Source organism: Aedes albopictus, chromosome 3 (genome assembly GCF_035046485.1).
Source record: "Aedes albopictus strain Foshan chromosome 3, AalbF5, whole genome shotgun sequence".
Lineage (NCBI taxonomy): Eukaryota > Metazoa > Arthropoda > Insecta > Diptera > Culicidae > Aedes > Aedes albopictus.
In genome coordinates, this window is record NC_085138.1 from 29,033,278 (window position 1) to 29,042,013 (window position 8,736).

The following is an 8,736-nucleotide window of genomic DNA, read 5'->3' on the forward strand; positions in this document are numbered from 1 at the left end:
AATAAGAAAGTGAACATAACCCATACATGCTACACGTCAAATAGCGGATTTTTCGATAACCAGTTGAATGGTAAGCAGGAAAATAGTTTCAGACCATGTTTGAACCGGTAGTATTCCGGAACCGGTTCCGGATGTCCTGCCGGAAGCGGCCAATTAAAAAAGTGATCCAAACCCAGGCATGCGACACATCAAAGAGCGGCTTTTTCGATAACCAGATGAACGGTAAGCAGAAACATAGTTTCACACCTAGTTTGAACCGGTAGTGTTCCGGAACCGGTTCCGGATGTCCTGCCGGAATTGGCCAATTAAAAAAGTGAACCAAACCCAGGCATGCGACGCATCAAACAGCGGCTTTTTCGATAACCAGATGAACGGTAAGCAGGAAAATAGTTTCAGACCATGTTTGAACCGGTTGTGTTCCGGAACCGGTTCCAGGTGTCCCGTCGGAAGTGACCAATTAAAAAACAAAACCAAACCCGTGCTTGCGAAACATCAAACCATCAAAAATGTTCGTTAACCAGTTACACGAGCAGCAAGAAAATAGTCTCTGACCACACTTAAGATTACCGGCAGTGTTGCAGAATCAGGGTTGGATCCATTGCTGAAATTACGAAGGTGAACAAAATCGATGCAAGCGATTAAGGCTGACACAAAAATTTCGATTTTCCCTCATGTCACCCCCCCTCGGAAATTTTTTGTCTGAATTCGACATTTTGAGGGGGGACGCAAATAAATTATTTAGGAAATTTAAAAATTTTAAAGTGAAATTAGAGTCATCGAGAAAATTTCTTATACAAATCCGATGAGTTTGACGATTTTGCCTAATTGTTTGGGTAATTTTGGATGAAATACATTTATTATTTATCATCCCCCCCCTTGACGAGTCAACAAGCAAAGTGAAAAAAGAAGAAAATGAGATTTGTTTCGGCCTAATATGTGTAAAAGAACAAAATCTTGATAAAAATTTAAGCGATCTTGTCAAATTACATCATTTTAGATTCCTGAGGCATCATTTTACAGTAGCATGGATCAACGTTGTATGGAAAAATTTAAATTTTATAGCACCAATCCCCTTCTGCGTCTAAAACTACTGCGAACAATTTTGATGCAACTGGTTGAGTCCTCGCGCTCTGTAACACGGTAGAAATTTGAATGGGCTTTAATGGGGGAAATTTCGATTGCTTGCACTTTTTTTTTGTCAAATTTTACATGAATCTTATAACTAATGATAATAAAATATAGGCTAAAGTGCGCAGAAAAAAAAATTGCCGAAATGTCTGGATAATGATCGGCATCCAGTGCTGGTGAAGGTGGTCAAGCAGTCAACTGAGAGATTTGATATTTTTCAGCTCGGCCTATACGTTTAACATAGCGTCGGAATATGAGCCATCAATAAATTTCCAAATTCAGTTATGGTTTTGATAAAATTCTTGCTTTTCTGAATAAGGCTGACACAAATTTTGATTTTCTCTTAAGTCCAGAGGGGTGCCCCCTTGGAAATTTTGGTCGGAATTCAACATCTTGAAGAAGTGCACAAATAAATAAACTAATAGATTTATCAATTTTAAAGTTAAATTAGAGTCTTCCAGAAGTTTTTTTTTATCAAAACCGATGAGTTAAGGGGAAACTGGAAGCCTTTCCTCATTTTTTGGTTTTTGATGTACCGTCGATGGGGGTGACAATGGGTCTGGGGGGTGAGATTGGGTCAAAACGGAGAAATATAAAATTTGAAATAGCTTATCAACTATCGCTAATTTATATTGAAAACTTTATATTATTCCAAAGAGGAGATGTTTTTACACGCCATGATGCAGATTAAAATGTTTGGCAATAATCGTTTTTTTGTTAAATTTGTGGCTAAACTTATATGATGATACTATTAGTAAATCACTCTGAAAAAAATTCTCCTTCGGAATGTTTAACACAAGTACCTAACCATAAATTTTCTTATAAGTGGTTGGCTGTAGGTATTACCTGGTTGATGCAATGAAAAAAACGGACTTCCGTTGCTCTTTTTATTTTAAAATTCAATATTTTCGATCCTATGTCTATATATTAAGAATGGGGGTGAGATTGGGTCAAGTAAATTATCGAGTACACATAAACTTAACTAAAAATTCAACTAGTTTTCCAGTCCCCATTCCACGTTAAAGTGGAGCCATGTTACCGTATCTTCATAAAAGCACGCTTTTTCCGAAAATAGTGTCATATAAGAATCATTCATAAAATACATAGAAAATACTAAAGAAAGAAGAATAAGTCTAAGGTTGTGCTAGGACTCAAACAAAGTTTATTCAAAAATCTTTTTAAATGTTATTGCGGGAGAGGGTGATAATGTGAAATGTTGTGTAACATAATATTTGATCGACCCTCTATCTTGAGATGGAGTGATTTGCTTTGGCGATATCGAGGCCAAATATCATGTACATAAGAGTTTATAACGGAGGGTTTGGTTAAACATGTCTTATGCAGTATACTAAAAATATATTTTTTTAATCAATCTTTCAATGTGCCCCTCCCTCTTTGCAATCCCCCTCCTCTCATGGAGATTAAAACTTTAAATGAGGATGATTATGGTGGCTAAAAATGGCGATACAACATGCAAACGTTATTTTATCAAATTTCAACCATTTTTTCGGATGTATTAGCCCTTTTAGGTGGATTATCCATCTTTTAAAATTACCTAAGTCTTAATTCGTAATGATTACATCATATTTTAAGTAGCTTTACTAGATATGGTCAATAAATCTAACTTATATTCTTGGATAGGCGATTTTGAATACTTTGACCCATTCTCACCCCCTCTGAGGGGTGAGATTGGGTCAATTTTCAATCATTTGTAGTTTAGTAAGCAATTCATTTAATGTGATACTTTCTTGCTAAACTATCATAACCACATAGAAGAGTATACATACCAAATAAAAAGTTATTCTGACTTCAATTGCATTTGTTATTTAACAAACAATTTTTGAGTATCCTTTTTTGACCCATTCTCACCCCCAACGACGGTACTATTAAATAACGAAGCAATATTTTCAAAATCGGTTTTCGTGCACATGTAGAGTGTGGATAAGGGTATCTTCTGATTTTTTACGCGGTATAAAATGTTTTTCGTTTTTGCAGAAACCATGCTTGAACAAAATTTCACAAAAAATGGTTTCTGCAAAAACGAAAAACATTTTATGCCGCGTAACAAAATCAGAATATACCCTGATCCATAATCAACATGTGCACGAAAACCGATTTTGAAAATATTGCTTCGTTATTTTATAAAAAATCAAAAACCAAAAAAAAATAGGAAATGCTTCCAGTTTCGCCTTAAGCGGTTTTGCTTATTTTTTTTTAAGATTTTTTTCATCAAATACATTTATTATTTATCAACTCCACCCCTCGTTGACGAGTCAACGAGCACTGTGACAAAAGAAGAAAATGAGATTTATTCCGTTCTAGAGTATTCTCAGGATTCAGGAACACTTCGGCTTATGGCCGGAAAAAATGTTGAGTACATATTCGACGAGAAAGGCACTATCACCACTAGGTGGATTAACCTGGGTTTTTTGTTTACAAACGGGTCTTCTTTCATCTTTTTTCGGGTGTAACACTATTGTCTTGAGTTAGTCTAGATCCAGAATGATTACATTTTGTCAGATGATTTCAACCAAGCTAAATAAATAAATAAATAAATTACGAATTATGGGAAACTTGAAATTTCTGTTTATTCCCTCACTATCGAAAGTTGGAACTCTGAGATTTATTTTCTCCAATGCCTACTTATTTGTCAAATGTTACTGTTATGCGGTTCTGAAATGTAAAGGCCTTAAGATATACAAACGTAATTAACGGTTGTTGAACATTACTGATGCGGTACAATATCGAACGGGTCTATAAATATGAAGCAATGTTCTATAAAGAACTAGTGAATACCTTAAAATCCAGAAGCAAAATCGATGGTGGCCATTCAGAGCGGCAAGTGAAATTTCCGAGTTTTTCCCGGTAGATTTTTGAAAGTTTTTTCGATTCTGAAATATGATGATTTACAGTGAATTTTTTTTTCCTGTGTGAGTCTTTAGTTTGAAGTTATTTTTATAATGTTTTTTTGAAAAGAAAAAGAGGTTTTGTGCCTCATTGAGAAAGATTTCGTTTTTGAAATGCTGAAATCACTCAAAGGGGTTTTTCCCTCTTGCAAAATTCCAAGTTAAAATAAACAATAATAGGGTAATTCGCCAATTGTTGAACACCACCCAAATGTTGAACAGTTTTTGAAAATGTTATTATAAATTTAACTTAAGTAGTTTTCCATCAACGTAAACGTATGATCTAGATGCGTATACATGTGTGTCATAATATTGCTTTAATAAAGTTACAAAATTATACATATTTTACGTCAAAAATATCGATTGAAAATTTTGTACCGCTAATGACATGAAAACTGCACAATTCTTAAGATTAATTTTAAGAAATTGCTGTTACGAAATAAGCTTTGCTGGCAAATCGACCACAAATATCAAAGTCACACCATAGTTACAATAACTGGAAGGTTGTCCTTAACAATTTAACATTGTTTAAAATCACATTTTCATTGTAGTTTCATTTGAAAAAAATATTTTCCTTATCACACTATCATTATGCAACTAAGATCCAATTGTTGAACACTAGCATAACCTACGATGTTAGCATGACTGCCAGATATTTTTTTTTCACTTCACCTTTTTCAGAAGCGATCCACGGGTTTTCAAAGTATTTCAGGGGCTTTCAAAGGCGTTCTTTTCTTCTGTCATTTTCGCTTCTAGTTAAATCTTTTCAGCCATTTTTTGCATTTGGTTCTGTTTAAAACGATTTTCAGTACACTAGAGATCTCTTCAAATGGGAAGCGATTCCTTGGGAACGTCCATAAATTACGTTACGCTTAGAGGGGAGGGGGGGGGGGGTTGAGGTGACAGGAGTGCAGCAAAGTGTGACGACCCGTACAAAAAATCAGAGATCCCATAAAAAGTGTGACATAGGAGGCGGGGGATTAAAATGGACAATTATTGCGTGACGTATTTTATGAAAGCTCCCTCATTTGAATGAATTCAGTAACACATTTTGAAAACGACGTATAATCAATGGTGTAGCATTGATTATACGTCGTTTTCAAAATTTGTTACTGAATTGTCACTCACATGACTAACTGGACGCAAAACACGAAAAACACGGAAAAAATTCCGCCAGAGTGAAAAAATATTGGATGTCGGGTCAATGTCGGATCAAATTTTATCAAATGTTGGACCACTGTTGGACCCACATCGGATAACTGTTGAGTCTATGTTGGGTTTGGTGCCCAAAATAAAAAGAGGTGAATGATAGGTTTATGTCGGGTTATACGTCATCAATTATGAACAAAGCTTCAACCGTTCAACAATTAGCGAGAACCGTCCAACATTAGGATGAGCAAGCTTAAGGAAGCGTTCAACATTTGGGTTACAGACTTCCCATACAAATGTTCTATTTTCTCTTAGAAAATGGAATTTAAGGGAATACAAGTCCAATTGGCAGTATAAGGAATAAGTAGATCTAGACGTTCACTGGATATTTTTCAACTAAGAGGAATTATGCACGGAAAGACAAACGAAAACAAAAATGCCAGTACTAACTGTTCAACAATTGGCGAATTACCCTAATAATAATAATACAGTGAAAATTTTACGTAACCTAGTATGGAAAATTTCAGAGATTCAATATTCAATATTCAATGTTTTCAAATTCTTGGATTAAACATAGTACAGTCGGGTCTCCTATTGGACGCTGCCACCCACATTACGCCCACCGCGTTGTCCAGGCTGTCTTCTAATCAATTTAGTTCCTGTCTTGTATGTGATTAGTCTATAGTAACCACTAACTGCACTCAAGAAATCAGCTGCATTGGATGCAAGACAGCTGAGAAATTGCAGTGGGCGTGAAGTGGGTGGCAGCGTCTAATTAGAGACTCGACTGTATTTATATGAACCTGAAAATAAGCTCATAACTAGTCTACAAAATATTTAGCTAATAGTCATGTGTTGTTTGATCTCTTTGTCTCGTATCCAATAATGGACATTGAAGTTACGACATCTTTGTTAAAAATTCGTTAAATTTATAGATGCGACTAACTGAAATTATGTTGTCATTTAAGTCATTTAACAAAAATAAGGAGGATAACTCTTGGGGGTCGAAATTCTTAGAGAAAACACTATGATTATAGGATTTATTGTACAAATCTAACAATAGGTGTATTTCCTCGTAATACAGTCAAACCTCCATGAGTCGATATCGAAGACCATCGACTCATGGAAATATCGACTCATAGAACATTGATTTTTTTTAATTAACAAAAAGATTAATATGGTTGTATGGTCGGATTACGCGTCAAAACGATGAATATTACTTTTATTTATATTTATGTTTTGAAATATGCCCCAATTTGATGATTATTTCCGGCAACGACTTTAGGCGCTGTCCATAAACTACGTAGACTCATGTTTGGCCATCTCATAACTCCCCCTTCCCCTCGTTGTCTTTTGTTCATACATAATTTTCAAAATTTGTATGGAGCGACGTGATTCTAAGCTTGTAGCGCCTTCCGGTTGCAGTATTTTTCAATCCGCAAACCTCAACACAAATCAGGAACGTCTTCAGGCTGTCAGATACAACGGTGATGTTCTAGACTCTAGAGGGCGCCTTCAACGCCAGAGTGCAACTTCAATGCCAGAACAGCTCCCGGGTACGTTACTCACAAGGCCACGAACAACCTAGCCGCTCTCGGATCACTTAACGGTCGAAGACATTTCAAAGCAGTCACTGTTGACGCCGTCTAGAATTGCTAGCGACTATCCTGGTAGGACCTCCATCTAACAACCAGATGTGAGGAGCAGCATCTCCGTTGCCCGGGTTCCCCGATACGACAACGTACGACGGCAAGTGACACCTATGTTTTCATAAATCGCGACCCTTTCCTGTTTCCTTTTGCTGTGTTTCATCGCACCACCCAACATTCATTCAGCGCGAACAAATCTACCGGAAACAAGACCGGAAACCTACATTTTGATGGAATCCCAGCGCAGTATTGACCGGACATAAACCCGTCCCGGGACTCGCGTGATATTAAAGTAGTGAATTACGCGGACCGTTTCTTTTCTCAAGACGTTTATTTACAATGAAGGACTAGTACGGACTACAAAACATCAACAAACATTCATCGTCATAATACATATTAGCTCTTACGCTTTGTCGGTTTTACTCTAACAAAAAATTCGTGGTATATATGTTCGTTTGAGAAATTAATACAGAATGCCAAAAAAAAAAAAACATTACGAATGAACTTCTGGTGGAATATCTGGAAAGATTATTTGTGAAAGAACTTTGGAAACAATTTCTAGGTAAACTTCTGGCGAAATCCGTGTAGTATGTTTGATGGTCGTTCTTAAGTTATTTCAATGAAAAACCAGTGGCGAAATATATGGTAGTGTAAATGGCTACTGCAGAAAGTCAGGCAGGTTTCTTAGGCTAAAATCGTAGATTCTAGAAGAAATGTAAGTGATCACAGAAATCTTAGATTTTGTCTGATAATCGTCTAGCATTCAGTTATTTCATCAGCGATTGCAATGTGAAATTCTCAGAGATTCAGTTTCTGATCACATTTTCAGATATGCCAGAAATTTCTACATGAATTCTTGAAAGATTTCCTGAAAATATTTTCCCCAAAATTTGGGAATTCATCCATAAATCATACAGCTACAGGGGGTGGCCAAAATGTTTGGGATAGGTACCTTTTTTTTCTCTCACAAAAAAGTTCAACATGCTGTAACTTTTCATAGAGTGCATCAAAAATTCTCAAATTTTGACTGTTTGTCTACCTATTATATGTGCATCCTTGGTACAAATTTGAGCTCGATTGGTTCATCTTTCACGAAGCTAGAACCCTTCTCGTAAAACACTATTTTTTAGACAACTAATTTTTGATCTGTCATATCTCGGAGACCAGTGAACCGAATTGAATGAAATTTTAAACGTTTATCAAAAATATATTAATGCTTGAAAATTCTTTAAAATATAGGTATTTCTCAAACGTTGAAAAAAGTTATGATGGATTGGCACTTTTAGAATCTTTCTCAAAAAAAATGTATTTTTTTTCACATCTATGTCATCTATGAAATTTTATTTTTGATATTCAAAGATTTTCTACTTCTGTTCTTAAGATATCTAGAATAAGATATATTAGAGCCCATTAAGATCAAAGAAAGAAGACATTTAGTTATTATTATTATCTTTATTAACGAGATTTTCAGCCCAGGGCTGGTTCATCTTGGCTCACATTTAGTATTTTTTTGTGCGGTACCAATCGAGCTCAAATTTGTACCAAAGATGCACATATAATAGGTTGACAAACAGTCAAAATTTGAGAATTTTTGATGCACTCTATGAAAAGTTACAGCATGTTGAACTTTTTTGTAAGAGAACAAAAAGTTGCCTATCCCAAACATTTTGGCCACCCCGTGTGCGGTCACTTTGACCGACGCAAAACTGAGGTCGACCGCGATCCGATAATTAAGACACGAAGCAAACAACGACGATTAGCGCAAATGGAATCATTGTGAACCGAGCAACCTTTTCAATCCGTTTGCAATCAGCATACTCGTAAAGACATTTAGACGAATTACTCGGCTTTACAACGACTAACACCATTCGAAACATTCAACTTTCATAAGCCAAATTCCGAAA